We start from the raw sequence: 18,195 nt of genomic DNA on the forward strand, positions 1-18,195 counted from the left end.
GAGGAGGGAGGGTGAGGGTTATTCACTAACTAGATAGTAGATAAGAATGATCTTAGGTGAAGGGAAGGACGGCACACACTACAGGGGAAGCCAGCACAACTGGACTAAACCAAAGCTAAGAAGTTTCCTCAATACAATCAAATACTTTGAGAAACAAAGTAGCAGGGATGCAGGGTCTGGGGACCATGCTTTCAGGGGACATTTAGGTCAATTGGCATAACAAACCTTATTAAGAAAATGTTCTGCATCCTACTTTGGTGGGTAGCATCTGGGGCCTTAAAAGCTTGCAAGCGGCCATCTAAGATGCATCAATTGGTCTCAACCATTTGGAGTAAAGGAGAACAAAAAACACCAAAGACACAAGGGAAGTATTGGCCCAAGAGACAGAATGGGCCACATAAACCAGAGACTTCATCAGCCTGAGACCAGAAGAACTAGATGGTGCCCGGCTACCACCAATGAACGTCCTGATAGGGAACACAACAGAGGGTCCCTGATGGAGCAGTAGAACGATGAGATGCAGAACTCAAATTCTAGTAAGAAGACCAGACTTAATGGTCTGAGCGAGACTGGAGGTGCCCCGGAAAGCATGGCCCCTGGTCTCTCCATCACCCCAGAACTAAAACAATTTCCAAGGCCAACTCCTCAGACAGGGATTGGACTGGCCTGTGGGACATAAAGTGATACTTGTGAAGAATGTGCCTCTTAGACAAGTAGATACAAGAGACCAAAGGGGAGGCTTCTGTCCAGAGGAAGCTGACCTCCAAGTGACTCACAGTCATGAGGACCCTTGCCCTCCTTGCTGCCATTCTCCTGCTGGCCCTCCGGGCCCAGGCTGAGCCCCTCGGACAATTGGCTGATGAGATTCCAGCCCAGGATGAGCCTGAAGCAGAGGACCAGTACATGGCAGTCTCCTTTGAAGGACACGAACACTCAGTCCAAGAGGCTTCAGGCCTAAGGAAGAACCTTATCTGCTACTGCAGAAGATTTTCATGTCGTTCTAGAGAACGTCCCCTTGGGACCTGCACCCGCAATGGTTGTGTCTCCTTATTTTGCTGCAGTTGAGCTTCAAAACAGAGACAAGAGTTCATAATTTGCTTTGAAGATCTAAAAGAATTATTATTCTTTGTCCCTTGTCCTCAATTTCCTTTCCTTATCCCCAATAAAGTCCTTGCAGCAAAAATAATAATAATAATAATAATCTAGTATAGCAAACAGACAAGTAAAAGGGCATTAAAAAAGAATGTAAAGAGATAACCAGGGTACCAGAAATGCCTATATACAAGTCACTAACCTTCTAGGCCTCTGGGTGGCATGTTTAGAGAAGACTTCTTAGAGGCGGCATCTAAGCTATATCCATTGTCTGTATTAAGCTAGACAATAGCATAAGTTAGTCCCTGGGTGGTGCAAATGATTGACACATTTGGCTGCTAACTGAAATGTTAGAGGTTCGAGTCCATCCAGAGACACCTCAGCAGAAAGGCTGGTGATCTACTTCCGAAAAATCAGCCATTGAAAACCCTGTGGAGCACAGTTCTACTTTGACGCATATGGGGTCATCATGAGTTAAAGGGGATTCCAGTTATTCCATTATGTGTTTTCTCAAGGCCATATAGTTTGTGTGTGGTAAAAATGATACTATTTCCCAGTTCTGTTCATCTTCAGCCTTAGGGCGATTTCATTCAAACAAAGCCACATCTTTAAAGCGAGGTTAATACAGTCATGCACCGCGTAACATCTGTTAGGACAACGTCCAACTGTGCATATGTCCATGGTCCCATAAGGTTATAACAGAGTTCAGAAATCCTGATCGGAGGACAGACGCAGCAGACGTAACCAGACGTAGCGAACACAACAGCTTCCTGCATGCAGCATGTGTGTCTCATGTCTCTTGTATCACTGCCAGGCATATAATAGTACAGTACATATCTAACCTGTAATACATATGTCTTCATAGTCATAATAAATGCCTCTGTTACTGGCTTATGTATGTACTGTATTATACTTTCTATTATTATTTTAAGGTGAACTTTCCCTACTTAAAATAAAAATTTTACCATATAACGGTGCATGCTTTGACTCGTAGGCAGCAGTATCCAATCTCCTGTATCATGCACCTCTTAAGTATTGTAGCATTATCTCTCTGTTTAATTTTGTTTTGAAAATATTACTGTGAGGTGCACCGTGGCTCCCCAGTGCAGCAAAACCAGTGCTAGTGATAACAGCAGCAAGAGGCAAAGGAGAAGTATTCATTTGGAAGTGAAACAAAAGGTTATTAAACAATATGAAGGTGGAAAATCAGTGAACACTGTTGCTTGCAGTTTATGCATGTTGCAATTGACAGTCACAACAATCCTCAAAAACAAAAATTATCCAAGCTGTTAAAGGATCAGCTCCACTGAAAGCTACAAGGCTAACGAAAGTGTGAAAGGGGCCTATATCAGATATGGAGAAATTACTAATGACGTGGATTGAGGACCAAACATAAAAGTGGATCCCTCTCAGCACGTTGATGATCACTGCTAAGGCACAAAGTTTGTTCGAGATGCTTAAAGAAAAAGCAGGACTAAACATATCAAGTTTGGTGCTAGCTCTGGGTGGTTGAAGCACTTCAAACGATACTTTTTGCTGCAGGATGCAAAAGTGAGTGGTGAGTCTGCTGAGTGCTGATACAAAGGCAGAAGAATTCATTGAAACCTTAGATAAACTAATTGAAGAGGGAGGTTATTTGCCCCAGCAAATTTTTAATATGGACGAAGAAAACTTATTCTGGAAGCGAATGCCTTTGAAAGGACCTTCATCCACAAGGAGGCCAAGTTAATGCCAAGCTTTAAGGTTTTAAGGGTTTTAAAGGCAGAGTGACAGTGTTGTTAGGAGGCAGCGTTGCATATAATATGGTGTTTGCACAATGTCCAAATCACATAACATCCTGTTTCACAGAACAGATCATGGACATTAAGCAACACATGACTGTAGTACCTGTTCTGTTTAATTCACAGAGTTGAAAGGATTAAATAAGGTGGTGCCCATGAAATCACCTTATAAACTCTAATGTGCTAACATCAATGGAAAGTATGATTAAGTAAAATACAATTCGCTTTGCTCCTTACAGCTGGTGTATATGTATCTTCCTTTAAGGAAAGTCTTTTTAAGTGAAACTGTTATAATCCCCTTGGGTGGGAGGTTGCAGGGGGCCGGTATTAGTTAGGAATGTGTTTGGATTTTTGCCCAAATAGCACAGCTGTTTGCTCATTGGAACATGATTCATGTGCCCACAGTCAAATTTTAAAACCAAAGAAGCATTTTTTAGAGGGACTATCGATTATGTATCTTAATCATATTTTTAAAATTTAAAAATCTTTTGAGTGCTACATATGACAAAAAATTTTTACGAAAAAAAAATTGAAAAGACAACTCGGACGACTGACAGAAAATCTGACATTGCGTGGTGATCAAAAGTAGAATTTTATTTCTATTGTTTTCTTGGACAGTATTCCAAGGGAAGAGGCATCAGAAAACATAGACTTTAGAGATAATCATTGAGGCAAAAAATAGATTCAATGTATTTAATCAGGTAGATATTTTTCTAGTAAATGTATGTGTGCTATCGCAAAGGATAAATTTTATGAGGGGAAAAGGAGTAAGATGCGTTGAGGTAACCTTGTTCAGATTCAGCAATCGTAGTTTTCTCCAAGAACTAGCCTGCAAGAGTTACCATACTAACAGCATTATTGGAAGCATTTTCAAGATTGTTTCAAAGGTTACAGCTCATGTTATGCTGCATAATTTGTAAGAATGGAGGCACAAGAGTTAACTCTGCATCAAGAATAATTTTTTAGAAGGGGGGGGCTTAGGCGGCCCATTTTAGGCAGATTAAATATGACATATTTTAGCCAGTTCTTACCTGTTGTATTAAGAGGGAAACACGGTATAAACATTTCAGTATATTTTATTTTCATCTTAGAAACGAAGAATTTAGCTAGCAGCTATTTTCTGTCTTGTAAGAATTCACATTTCATTATAAGAATAAATTTGAAGGCAACTTGGAGGCAGGAAAGTGTTTTAAATGGTTTTTGTGTATCCTTGAGGTTTCTTGGCTTTGGCAAGGAAAAGCCTGTGGGAGATAGAATGATAGCAAAAAAGCCATTATATTGAAATTTCTAACCTGTTGATGGAGGAGGACACTTCATTAGAATTTCTGTTTCTTTTACAGTTTCTAACATTTCTTCTGAAATATTTATAAATTACTGTGGATTAGCTCTTTGCTGTGCTCTGAATATATAAAGGGAGAAAAAACTTCTTTTAAAAATATTTCTTATTTTACTTTATACTCTTTTGCTCACATTTGCTACTTGAGTTTCAAAAATACTTGGGAAAAAAGAGATATTCTGTGCTCCCTTAAAAGCTGGGTTCAATTGTGTGTGTTTGTTTGGCTGTTTTTCAATGCCCAGATCCCTTCTCGGTCGCTTCTTGTTTTAACATTCTCTAAGGGGTGCTGTGATGCCTAATGAGGATTCATCAGCAGTAGTTCAGTGCCTTCAGTACAAATAGTCATTTCATTGCTTTGAGTGAGTGCACACAGTCCTAAATTGCTTCCTCTCTGGGATATAGCCAGTTTATTACCCTCTCTCTATACTGAATAATAGGCTGCTATGCCAGAATTTCCAAATTTTAGCCTTATTATACTATAATAGACATGGTAATTGTTTTTTAATTCTCTAGGGAAATTTTTTGTTCCATTAACTTTTTTTTTGAACATATACACAGTTTTTTAAAAAACTCATTTGGATAAATGCTTTCATTTTTGACTCTGTTGAAAGTAGCTCAAATCTTTAACCCTTGTGTTTTCTCTAGCCCTAAATAATAATGCAGATAATAATAATCCTGCTGCCGCCATAAAAAACTAAGTAAAAGTGAATGTAAGATATGGTTTACTTCTGATTATTAATTATTAAATTAACTATTTCAACAAATATTTCTTGTATGCTTCTCCTTGGCATTTTGCTAATTTTTAATGGTTTTATATACTTATTACATTAACAATCCCATTTATATATCACTTTAGATAGCTTTAAAAATATTAAACCTTTGAATAAATTAAATTTCCTTTTTTCTTTGCCAGAGGGTATATTCTTCATTGCTTAAAAAAAAAACCTAAAAAATTATGGTCACACCTTGATACCATTTTGATTGGTCTTTTTCTAGTCACCTTTGTTTCCTTAATTGCTATTATAATCAGTATAGTCTGTTAACATTTCTATATAAATTGAGTTGCTTTTGAAACTCTCATGCACACAAGTTTAAAGTTAAAAAACAATTTGGTGCTATTTTATTGCTTAGAAGTTGGGAGAGTATCAGTGATGCTTAAAGGAAGTAAAGTTGGAAATTATTTATGAATTCAGCTTACAGACCAGTATATCTAATTGCAAGAAGTTTAAAGAAGATTTCTTGAGAATATAATCTTTTAAATTTTTGTTTTAATTTGCATATTATCATTTTATATATAATTTTATGTGAAGATGTTATTAGTGAAAAGTGTAAACATCAAGGAAAATTATTATGTCTAGGTACTTTCAGCAAAAAGAAAAGAGGGAAAATGAGCAGGCAGAATGTACTATGAAGCCTTGAGTTTCTGCTTAGTATATAGCACTCTAGGGAACATAAGTAATATAGATTATATGTGAATGTCTTTCAGAGTTTTATTGTCTGATAACAGTAAGCACATCAGTTGCGACATAGTAAATCACCCCAAAACTCAGTAGCTTAAAACAATAATTTATACTTGCTTATGAGTCTGTAGGTCAGCTGGAAATTGGCAAAGCTAGGCTGAGCTCAGCTGGGGAGTGCTGCTTCAGGCTGCTGTTCTGGCTGGGCTTGGCTCTGCACTGCAAGTTGGGTTTATATCTGTTCCATGTGTATTCATTTTGGGGCCCAGGCTGAACAGGCAGCAGTTACTCAGGGAAACCTCTTTCACATGGCACTGGCAGAAACAAGCTGTACTTGCTCAAACATATTTTAAGCCTCTGTTTGATTCATATCTCTTAACCTCCCATTGGCCAAAGCTAAGTCACATGACCATAGCCAAAGAAAGTCTAGTCTGCCCATCATGAAACCAAAGCAAGTCACTAATCCCAACATCAGTGGAGCAAGGAAATATATACCTCCCGTGGAAATGGGGCTGCAGGGGGAGGATGAAGAGGAAGGGAGTGAATATTTTTTAGCCGTAATCCAGTCTACCATAATATGGAAAACAATTTAAATTCTGATTTTTTTTCAATTGGCAAAGGACATAAACAGATAATTTTGGTAAAGAAATAAATGTGGCTAATAAACGTGAAAAATGTTTTAGCTTCACTAATAGTAAAAGAAATGCAGATCAAAATAATATTTAATCAAAGAAGTGATGATACTAATTGCCAGCAAGGATACAGAGAGATGAACACTCATTCTGTTGATAGATATATAAATTTGTAAGCAGTTTGGCAATTCTCTGAAGAGTTTTAAAATTATTCATACTTTTTGACCTAGTAATTCTCTTTCTATAACTTTTTCCTAAAGAAATAATCAAAGAAGTAGGTAAAAATAAATGTATGTTCACAGCATTATATAGTAAAAACTGGAAATAATACAATAAATGTCCAGCAGTAGGAGACTAGTTAAATTATAGTAACTGTATGGTATGGTACATAGACTATTATATAGTAGTTTTTCATAAGTAGTACAGTGCATCTATAAATACTAAGTGATATTATTAAAAGCTAATATTTATTGAATACTTCTATGTGCTAGGCACTACCTTAAGCATTTAACATGTATTAACTTTGATCCTCACAGGAACTCTGTGAGGTTAAGTACTTGCTCCCCATTTTAAAAGTGAGGAAATTGAGTACAGAAAGATTAAGTTACTTGCCCACTATCATGCATGTAGGAAGTAGATATGAATCTGAATACAAACACTATAGCTCCAAAATCAAATAGTAAATAGGTTACATAGCTAGAATTTGCACCTAGATCTTGTGATTGTTTTCATTCTGCTATACTGCCTTCTAAGTTTATATAATGCTCTGAACTCTTCCCAGTGGTAAAAAGTTAAACTCATGGTAAACAAAAACAGAAAGATTAGACAGGGTAGTGTGGTATCCATACGAATGTTAAATAAATTTGAGAAAACACAAGAAAGGTACTTTGAGGGAGAATAATTCAGACTGTACTTTGGTCCTAATGACCAAATTCATGGGAAAACTGAAGGCCACTACCACGACTGCAATTTCATATTAATAGTAAATACTCTTTTATTAGAGCAATATGGAGTCAGTCCAAATATGAAAATAATTTCTCTCAGACAGAAGATTGAAAGTCATTTTTGAATGAGAGGGAAACAAAAACTAACGTATTAGTGTTGGTTCAGTGATGGTAAAATAGTTTCACTTGATTAATTTGCTTACAGTTGTACTCTTTTTTTTTAAGGTCTTAAAATTCACTTCTTAAGAAATGTCAGAGATATTCAGGGTGCTTTTTAAAGCTGGCTGTTTTCTTAATATATATTGTTAATTAGCAAGGAGTGTTGCCAGTATACTCTTAAAATGTAGTGAAAAAAATATGAGAAGAAAACAGTGAGCTCATACTTGGTATTTTGAATGAGTTAAAAGATACGATATTCATGAAAAATTTTTTAATTGTGTGTATTTATTTTGAAATCGTAAGGCAATGTCTTAAGTTATCTAGTGCTGCTATAACAGAAATACCACAAATGGATGGCTTTAACAAAAAGAAATTGATTCTCTCACAGTCTAGTAGCCTAGAAGTCCCAAGTTCAGGGTGTCAGCTCCAGGGGAAGGCTTTTTCTCTCTGTCAGCTCTGGAGGAAGGTCCTTCTCATCAGTCTTCCCCTGGAATAGGAGCTTCTCCGTGCAGGAACCTGGAGTCCAAAGGACACATTCTGCTCCTGGTGCTCTTTTCTTGGTGGTATAAGGTTCGCCTGTCTCTCCACTCACTTCTCTTTTTTGTATCTCAAAAGAGATTGGCTCAAGACACAATCCAATCTTGTAGATTGAGTCCTGCCTCATCAACATAACTGCTGCTAATCTTATCTCATCAACATAGTAGAGATAAGATTTACAACACATAGGAAAATCACATCAGATAACAAAGTAGTGGACAATCACACAATACTGGGAATCATGGACTAGCCAAGTTGATACACATATTTGCGGGGGGACATAATTCAGTCCATAACAGGCATTCACAAGTTTCAAAATTCAAAAAGTACAAAATGAAAATGAGATGCTGCCTACCCACCCTGGCCCCCTGACACTCCCCCAGTTCTGTCCTCACCTCACAGAGATAAGCACTATTACCAGTTTCTTGTGTTTTATTCCAGAGATAGTCTATGCACTTACAAAAGTATATGAACATATACTTATGCAAGTGACAACACGCCCTCACTCTGGTCTGCATTTGCCCTATAGCAATACATCTGGGAGACTACATGGAATCAACATGGGAAGAACTTCCTCATTCCTCCCCCCTCCCCCACCTTATTTTTTTGTGGTAAAATATAGTTAAAATTAACCATTTTTACCATTTTAGTGGCATTAAGTACATTCACAGTGTTGTGCAACCATCACTACTATCTATTTCCAAAACTTTTCTATCTTCCCAAACCAAAACTCTTACCTGTTAAATAATAACTTCCCATTCTCCCTGGTAATCTCTATTCTAAGGCGTCCTGGTGGTATAGTGGTTAAGTGCTCAGCTACTAATCAAAAGGTTGGCGGTTTGAACCCACCAGCCCCTCTACAGGAGAAAGATGTGGCAGTCTACTTCCATAAAGATTACAGCCTTGGAAACCCTAAGGAGCAGTTTTATTCTGTCCTGTAGGGTTACAATGAGTCAGAATCAGCTTGACAGCATACAACAAAAACCTCTATTCCACTTTCTTCTCTGAATTTGTCTATTCTAGATACCCCATATAAGTGGAATCATACAATATTTGTCCTTTTGTGTCTGGCTTATTTCACTTAGCATATGTTTTCAGGTTTCATCTATGTCGTAGGATGTATCAGAACTTAATTCCTTTTTATGACCAAATAATATCCCATTGTATATATAAACCACATTGTATTTATCCATTTATCTGTTGAGGGACACTTGGGTTGTTTTCACCTTTTGGCTATTGTAACACTGCACATTGATGTACAAACATCTCAGCCTTTGTTTTCAGTACTTTGGGGTATATACCTAGGAGTGAAATTGCTGGGTCATATGGTAATACTATGTTTAACTTTTTGAGAAACCACCAAACTGTTTTTCCCAAGCCTGCACCATTTTATATTTCTACCAGTAATGCACAAGAGTTCTAATTTCTCTTCATCCTCATCAACACTTGTTATTTTCTTTCTTTCTCTTTAATTATAGCCATCCTAGTAGATGTGAAGTGGTATCTCACTGTGGTTTTGATTTGTATTTCCCTAATGACTAATGTTGAGCATCTTTTCGTGTGCTTATTTGGCCGTTTTTTGGAGTATATCTTTTTTGGAGAAATGTCTGTTCCAATCCTCTTTCTGTTTTATAATTGGATTTTTTTGTTGTTGTTGTAGGAGTTCTTTATATATTCTAGGTATTAATCTTTTATCAGATAAATGATTTGCAAATATTTTTTTTCCCGTTCTGTGGGTTGTCTTTTCATTCTCTTGATAGTGTCCTTTGCTGCACAAAAGTTAAATTTTGATGAAATCTAATTTATCTAGTTTTTCTTTTTTGCCTGTGCTTTTAATGTAATACTTAAGAATCCACTGCCAAATCCAAGGTCATGAAAAATGTCCCGTTTTCTTGTAAGAGTTTTACAGTTTTCACTCTTAAATTTAAGTCTTTGATCTATTTTGAGTTGATTTTTACATATGGTATACAGTAAGGGTCCAGCTTCTTCTTTTGCATGTGGGTATCTAGTTGTCCCAGCACCATTTTTTGAAAAGACTCTCCTTTCCCCATTGAATGGCCTTGGCATCCTTGTTGAAAATCAGTTGACCGTATATGCGAGAATTTATTTTTAGGCTCTGTTCTATTCCCATTGGTCTTATTCTTATGCCAGGAGTCCCTGCAAGTGGTTCAGTGCTAGACTACCAGTCAAAAGGTCGGCAGTTCAGACCCACCCAAAGGCACCTCAGAAGTCAGGCCTGGCGATCTGCTTCCGAAAAGTCACAGCCTTCAAAACCCTGTAGAACAGTTCTACTCTGCACAAATGGAATTGCCATGAGTTGGAATCAACTTGAAAGCAACTAATAACAACATCCTTATGTCAATACCACACTGTCTTGATTACTGTAGCTTTATAGTAAGTTTTGAAATTACGAAGTATAAGTCCTCCAATTTTGTTGTTCTTTTTCAAGATTGTTTTGACTATTCAGAATCCCTTGAAATTCCATATGAATATTAGGATATGTTTTTCTATTTATGCAAAAAATGCCATTGAGATTTTAATAGGGATTGCATTGAATCTTTATTTCACTGGGTAGTATTGTCATCTTAATACTAAGCCTTCCAATCCATGAACACAAGATGCTTTTTCATTTATTTAGGTCTTGTTTAATTTCTTTCAGGAATATTTTGTAGTTTTCAGTATACGAGTCTTTTGCCTCCTTGGTTAAATTTTATCCTAAATCTTTTTAAAATATATTTTTGTCAAATTAAGGAAACTTCCTGCTATAACTACTAAGAGGGTTTTTTGTTTTTTAATCAAGGATGCATGTTAAATATTATGTAATGGTTATATAATTTTATTAAAATGACATGATTTATTCTGCTTTATTTTGATAACATGGTGAATTAGTTGCATTGCTTTGATAATTAAATTAAATTTCCATTCTTAAAAAAAAAAAAATTTATCCTAAATCTTGTATTCTCTTTGCTATATTAATGAAATTATTTTACCAATTTCCTTTTTTGGATTGTTCATTGCTAGTGTGTAGAAATATAACTGATTTTTGTGTGTTGATTTTGTATCCTGTAAGGAGTCCCTGGGTGGTGCAAAGAGTTAACGTGCTCAGCTGCTTACTGAAAGGGTAGAGATTCAAGTCACCTAGAAGCACCTCAGAAGAAAGGCCTAGCAATCTTTCCAAAAATTCGACCATTGAAAACCCTTGGGAGCACGGTTCTACTCTGACGCACATGGGGTTACCATGAGTCAGAGTCAGTTCAATGGCAGCTGGTTTTTTGACTTAGCCAAATTCGTTTATTAGCTCTAATAGATTTTTTTGTGGATTCTTTAGGGTTTTTGACATAAGATCATGTCATCTGTGAACAGAGATAATTTCACTTCTTTTCCAATTTGGATGTCTTTCATTTCTTTTCCTTGCCTAATTGCTCTGACTAGAACTTCCAATACTGTATTGAATAGAAGTGGCAAAAATAGGCATCCTTGTCTTGCTCCTGATTTTGGGAAAAAGCCTCAGTCTGTCATTAAGTATGATGTTAGGTGTTTTTCATATCTGGCCTTTATCATGTTGAGGAAGTTCCCTTATATTCCTAGTTTATCGAGTGTTTTTATCATGAAAGAGCACTGGATTTTGTCAGATGCTTTCTCCTCATCAATTGAGATGATCATATGGCATTTCTTCCTTCTCTTAATACAGTGTATTACATTGATTGATTTTTGTATGTTGAACCACCCCTTACATTCTGGAGATAAATCCACTTGGTTATGGTGTATAATCCTTTTAATATTCTGCTGAATTTGTTGAGGATTTTTTTGTTTTTGTTTTGCTTTCATTGAGGGTTTTAAAATTTTTGTTTATTGTTGAGTTTTGAGAATTCTTAATACATTCTAGTTACTAGTCCTTTGTCAGAAAATATTTGCAAATATTTTCTTTTCTCTCAGTCTTCAGCTTGTCTTTCTTTTTTATTACTTAATAGGATTTTTTTTAGTGCAGTTTTAGATACACAAAATAATTGAGCAGATAGTACGTTGTTGTTTGGTGCTATCGAGTCGGTTCTGACTCATAGCGACCCTATGGATAACAGAACAAAACACTGCCTGATCCTGCACCATCCTTATAATGTTGTTAGGCTTGCACCCGTTGTTGCAGCAGCCACTGTGTCAGTCCATCTCCTTGAGGGTCTTCCTCTTTTTCACTGACCCTCTGCTTTACCAAACATGATGTCCTTCTCCAGGGGCTGATCCCTCCTGATAACATGTCCAAAGTACATGAGACAAAGTCTCGCCAACCTTGCTTCTAAGGAGCATTCTGGCTGTACTTCTTCCACGACAGATTTGTTCATTCTTCTGGCAGTCCCTGGTATATTCAGTATTCTTCGCCAGTACCATAATTCAAAGGCATTAATTCTTCTTCGCTCTTCTTTATTCATTGTCTAGCTTTCGCATGCATATGAGGTGATTGAAAACACCATGACTTGAGTCAGGTACATCTTAGTCCTTAAAGTGACATCTTTGCTTTTTAACACTTTGATACGTAGAGTACCATATGTCCACCCGTCCCCAACCCTTACCGCTGCACAGAGTTTTTCCTATCATTAACATCTTGCATTAGTACAGTACATTTGTTATAATTAAGGAACCAATATTGATACATTATTACTAACTATAGTCCATAGTTTACATTGAAGTTTACTCTTTGTGTTGTACAGTTCTATGGATTTTGACAGATGCATAATGACATGTATCCCCCATTACAGTTTTATATAGAATAATTTCACTACCCTAAAAATCCTCTGTGCTTCACCTATTCATCCCTCCCTTCTCCTCCTGCCCACCTCCAGCCCCTAGCAACCACTGATCTTTTTACAATCTCTATAGTTTAACTTTTTCAAAATGTCATATAGTTGGATTCATACAATAATGTAGCCTTTTTAGACTGGCTTCTTTCACTTAGCAATATGGTTTTAAGACACCTCCATCTCTTTTCATGGCTTAACAGCTCATTTCTTTTTATCATTGGCTAATATTTCATTGTATAGATGTAGCACAGTTTGTTTATCCATTCTTCTATTGATGAACATCTTGGTTGTTTCCAATTTTTGGCAATTATGAATAAAGCTACTATAAATATCTATGTGTAGGTTTTAGTATGGGCCTAACTTTTCAACTCATGGGTTAAATAGTTAAGAGCCTGATTGCTGGATTGTATGGTAAGACTATGTCTTGCTTTGTAAGAAACCACCTCGCTGTCTTCCAGAGAGGTTTGTACCATTTTGCATTCTCACCAGCATGTCCTTGTCAGCATTTGGCATTGTGAATTTTTTTAATTTTAGCCTCTCTAATAGATTTTATTGGCATCTCGTCGTTGTTAATTTGCAACTCCCTAATGACATATGATGTTGAGCAGCTTTTCATATGCTTATTTGCCATTGTATATCATCTTTGGTGAGCTATCTTTTCAGACCTTTCACTTTTTAATTGGGTTGTTTGTTTTCATATTGTTGAGTTTTAAGAGTTCTTTGTATGTTTTGGATACAAGCTGTTGGATAACATTTGCAAATGTTTTTTTCCCAGTCTGCAGCTTGTCTTTTCATCCTATTTACAGGACCTCTCATAGAGCTAAAGTTTTTGATTTTCAGGCGGCTAACAGACACATGAGGAAATGCTCGTGATCACTAGCCGTTAGAGAAATGCAAATCAAAACTGCAATGAGATACCATCTCACCCCGACATTACTGGCACGAATCAAAAAAAAACAGAAAATAACAAAATGTTGGAGAGGCTGCAGAGAGATTGGAACTCTTATGCACTGCTTATGGGAATGCAAAATGGTACAACCATTTTGGAAAATGATATGGTGCTTCCTTATAAAGCTAGAAATAGAAATACCATATGATCCAGCAATCCAACTCCCAGTAATATATCCTAGAGAAATAAGAGCCATCACACGTATACACATATGTGCACCCATGTTCATCGCAGCATTATTCACAATAGCAAAAAGATGGAAACAACCTAAGTGCCCATCAACTGATGAATGGATAAACAAACTATGGTACATACATACAATAGAGTACTACACGATGATAAAGAACAATGATGAATCTGCGAAACATCTCACAACATGGATGAATCTGGAGGGCATTATGCTGAGTGAAGTAAGTTAATCACAAAAGGACAAATACTGTCTGAGACCACTATTATAAAAACTCATGAAGAAGTTTACACACAGAAAGAAACAATCTTTGATGGTTACAAGGGAAAGGTAGGGAGGGAAAAACACTAACTAGACAATAGATAAGTGGTAACTTTGGTGAAGGGTAAGACAGTACATAGTACTGGGGACATCAGCACAGCTTGAGCAAGGCAAGGTCATGGACACCTCATAGATGCATCCAAATTCCCTGAGAGACCAAATTGCTGGGCTGAGGGCTAGGGACCATAGCCTCGGGGGACATCTAGCTCAATTGGCATAACATAGTTTGTAAAGAAGATGTTCTACATCCTACTTTGGTGAGTAGCATCTGGAGTCTTAAAAGCTTGTGAGCGGCCATCTAAGATACTCCACTGGTCCCACCCCATCTAGAGCAAGGGGGAATAAAGAAAACCAAAGACACAAAGGAAAGATTAGTCCAAAGGATTAACGGACCACAAGTACCACAACCTCCACCAGACTGAGTCCAGCACAACTAGATGGTGCCCAGCTACCACTACCGACTGACTGCTCTGACAAGGATCACAATGAGGGTCCCTGACAGAGCTGGAGGAAAATGTAGAACAAAATTCTAACTCACAAAAAAAGACCAGACTTACTGGTCTGACAGAGACTGGAGAAACCCCAAGAGTATGGCCCCCGGATACCCTTTTAACTCAGTGCTGAAGTCTTTCCTGAGGTTCACCCTTCAGCTAGAGATTTAATAATAGGTCCATAAAACAAAACAAGACTAAATGGGCACACCAACCCAGGGGCAAGGATGAGAAGGCTGGAGGGGACAGGAAAGCTGGCAATGGGGACCCAAGGTCGAGAAGCGGGGAGTGTTGACACATCGTGGAGTTGGCAACCAATGTGACAAAACAATATGTGTATTAATTGTTTAATGAGAAATTAATTTGCTCTGTAAGCCTTCATCTAAAGCACAATAAAAAAAAGTTTTTAATTTTGATGAAATCCAGCTTACCAGTTTTTCCTTTTGTGGATCATGTTTTTGCTGTTGTTTCAGAACACTTTGCCTGGTCCTTGGTCCCAAAGATTTTCTTTTTTTTTTTTTCCCCATAGAAGTTTTATGGAAAAACATACTTTTATGTTTTACATTTAAGTCCATAATCCACTTTGAGTTAATTTTTTGTATAAAGTATGAGGCTTAGGTCAGGGTTCATTGTTTTTGCCTATGGATGTCCAGTTGCTCCAGCATCACTTTTTGAAAAAGCTATCTTACCTCCATTGTATTGCTTTGCACCTTTGTCAAAAATCAGTCAGGCATACACTAGAATGGCTTTTATCAGAAAAATGGAAAATAACAAGTGTTGGTGAAGTTGTGGGGAAATTGGAACCCACTTGAATTGCTAGTAGGATCATAAAGGATGTAGCAGCTGTGGAAAACAGTTTGGCAATTCCTTAAAAAAAGTAAACATAGAATTACCATATGACCCAGGAATTGTCCTTGTCCCCAGTTCAATTTGGCAAGTACTAATTGAGCCCCTACATACATAAGGTATGGTGCCTAGGCCCTGGAAAAATACTAATGTGAGATCTTTCCATGAGAAATATTACAATTTAGTGGAAAAGACAAATATATATATATATACAGTTCACTCCACTGTGAAGTTAAATTCTTTTAAACATACTAAATAGGTATGGTCTTATAGGGAAAGAAAGAACTATGTGTATATACGTAATAAAAGTATAAGCACAAACAAAATATTTTATGAGAAGAATATCATAGGAAGGAGAAATGACCTTTTTTCTAAACTTGCATGTCCTTTGCTAATTTGTATTATTAAATTTTTTACTGATAACAGAACTGTTAACTTGAAAAGGGGTTTTTATGATAACTGTCATCGCTTTTCTCAAACCCCCAACTCAGTCTTTCCCTCTTTAATCTCACAGAGCACCTTGTCTCGTATTACCTTGAGAAAATTGAACCTATCGAGTTATTTTCTCTCAACTACTGTCTGCCTACATACTTAATTTACTACAGATCCATTCTTACCACTTTTTCCCAGTCATGGGTAACAAGGTATACCTCCTTCTGTACCCTGATTTATTTCCTCCTGTCTCTTTCAGGATGTTGCTCTGGCAGTCATCCCTTTTCTTTCCTAAATCTTCAACCTCTTTGTCATTACTGGCTCCTTGGCTTCAGCATGCTCAAAAGTCTCTCATCCTAAAAAGACTTCCCTTGACCTCACTGACACATATGATCTAGTCTCTGTTCTTTTCTCATTCCTACATCTCAAAACAGTGGTCTGCCTAGCCTGTTTCTATTCCTATGGCCACAATAACTTTATATAGTAATTAAAACTTATTTTCAAACTTTAAAATGTATGTAAATATAGGATTAGAATTTATATTTTGGAAGGGATAAAGAGAAGCTCTGTAACATTTGAGAGAGATCTCTAATCTCTTCGGATCTGTAGTGTAAGGAAATACAGGGAGGATAAACTCAAACAAGTTTAGTCAAGTGCAGTGTGATTCCCTTCATAGATAGAAGTCTTCTATTTCTGATTGCATTCTTGCCGTTTGGGGGCTTGTATTATTTTGATGATTCCAAAATGGTTTAAACCACTGTCTACATACTCCCAAATTTGTATCTCAAGCTTCTTTTATTTTCAGTTTCTTCCTGGCATCTCTACCTTGATGTCTCATAACTACCTCAAACTCAACATGTCTAAAACTACTCATTTTCTTTCTAAGCTTACTCTAGGCCCTGTGTTCTCTACCTCAGTTCATGACGCCATCCCACCCAGTCACTCAGAGAGTTATCCTTGATTCCACCCTTTATCTCACCTTCAACATTCACCAAGTCCTGCCAGTTTTAGTTCCTAAATATTTCTCAGTCTTTCCCTTATCTCTGTATGCCTTGTACTTCTGCTCAGTTCTCAGTTCAGTACTCAATTCAGTGCTCAGTTTCATACTAAATCGTCCTTTCCTGGCTGTTCCCCCTCCCCAAAGCTGGCTCATTGATTTCTCCTCCGTGCACAGCTCTACAGTTGCATTTACACATTGTATTTTTGTTTACCTTACATCTCTCCTCTTTTAGACTTAGTCCTTAATGATTCTTCAGTATATTCCTAGAATATACCTGGTTACCCTAGACATTCAGTATATGTTCATTTAATATACAAGTGAGCAGATTTTTATTTGGTGTTAATCCCAAGTATTATACCTGTATAATAAATAATGCAGCTTATAGTAGACACTTGGTAAACATTTTTGAATTAGTAAATGAATTCTGCGTACTATTTTTTCTTTTTTTATTATAAAAACAATATCGCACCATTTAAGATTTGTTTAAATCATCTATAAAATATCGCCATTCTAATAACTATTTTCCTTTGCCCACTTTCTTCCTTTTTCTTTTATCTTTGATTTCACAAGTAAAACATGGATATACACTCAGTGTAAAAAAAAGAAAAGTTTAAATAATACAAAAATATGTAAAAAGTGAGTCCCCTTAATCAGAAATAATCACCTCTGCCTGTTTCTATAAATGTAAGGTTGTATACAGTATGAAATCATAATATGTGTATAGTTTTTAAATTCTCTTTTTCCAGTTTCTTATAAATGTTTTTAATGTTACTTCATAGTTTTACGGGACTGTTTTTCCATTTTAGGGTTGCACTGGACTTAGAGAAATCATGCTGTCTAGTACAAAGAGTTCATGAAGTGAGAAAGAGGCAGAGTCTAGATTCAGACCCAGATATTCTAACTTTGTCCATTTATCTTTTCACTTATTGACTGCCTCTCTAAACTTCAGTTTTCTTAACTGTAAAATGGGAATAATAGTGTCTGTCTTGCCTACCCTGAGGATAAACGTGATAATCACCTGAAAGAGTAATACATGTGACCCCACATATTAATTAAGCAGCACTAAAAGTCAGGAGGAGGCCTCGTGGCACAGTGGTTAAGAGCTACATCTGCTAACCAAAAGGTCGGCAGTTAGAATCCACCAGCTGCTCCTTGGAAACCCTGTGGGGCAGTTCTACTCTGTCCTGTAGCATTGCTATGAGTCAGAATCGACTCGACGGCAATGGGTTTGGTTTTTT

General features: G+C 36.8%; 1 protein-coding gene across 1 annotated transcript in view; it reads left to right on the forward strand.

Annotated features, from left to right (window-relative positions):
- XPR1 (xenotropic and polytropic retrovirus receptor 1) overlaps nucleotides 1-18,195 on the forward strand; it is a 259,105-nt gene that overhangs the window by 225,732 nt on the left and 15,178 nt on the right. The gene's annotated exons all lie outside the window — the stretch shown is intronic.

This window comes from Trichechus manatus, unplaced genomic scaffold (assembly GCF_000243295.1).
Source record: "Trichechus manatus latirostris isolate Lorelei unplaced genomic scaffold, TriManLat1.0 scaffold00021, whole genome shotgun sequence".
In the NCBI taxonomy this organism is placed as follows: Eukaryota; Metazoa; Chordata; class Mammalia; order Sirenia; family Trichechidae; genus Trichechus; species Trichechus manatus.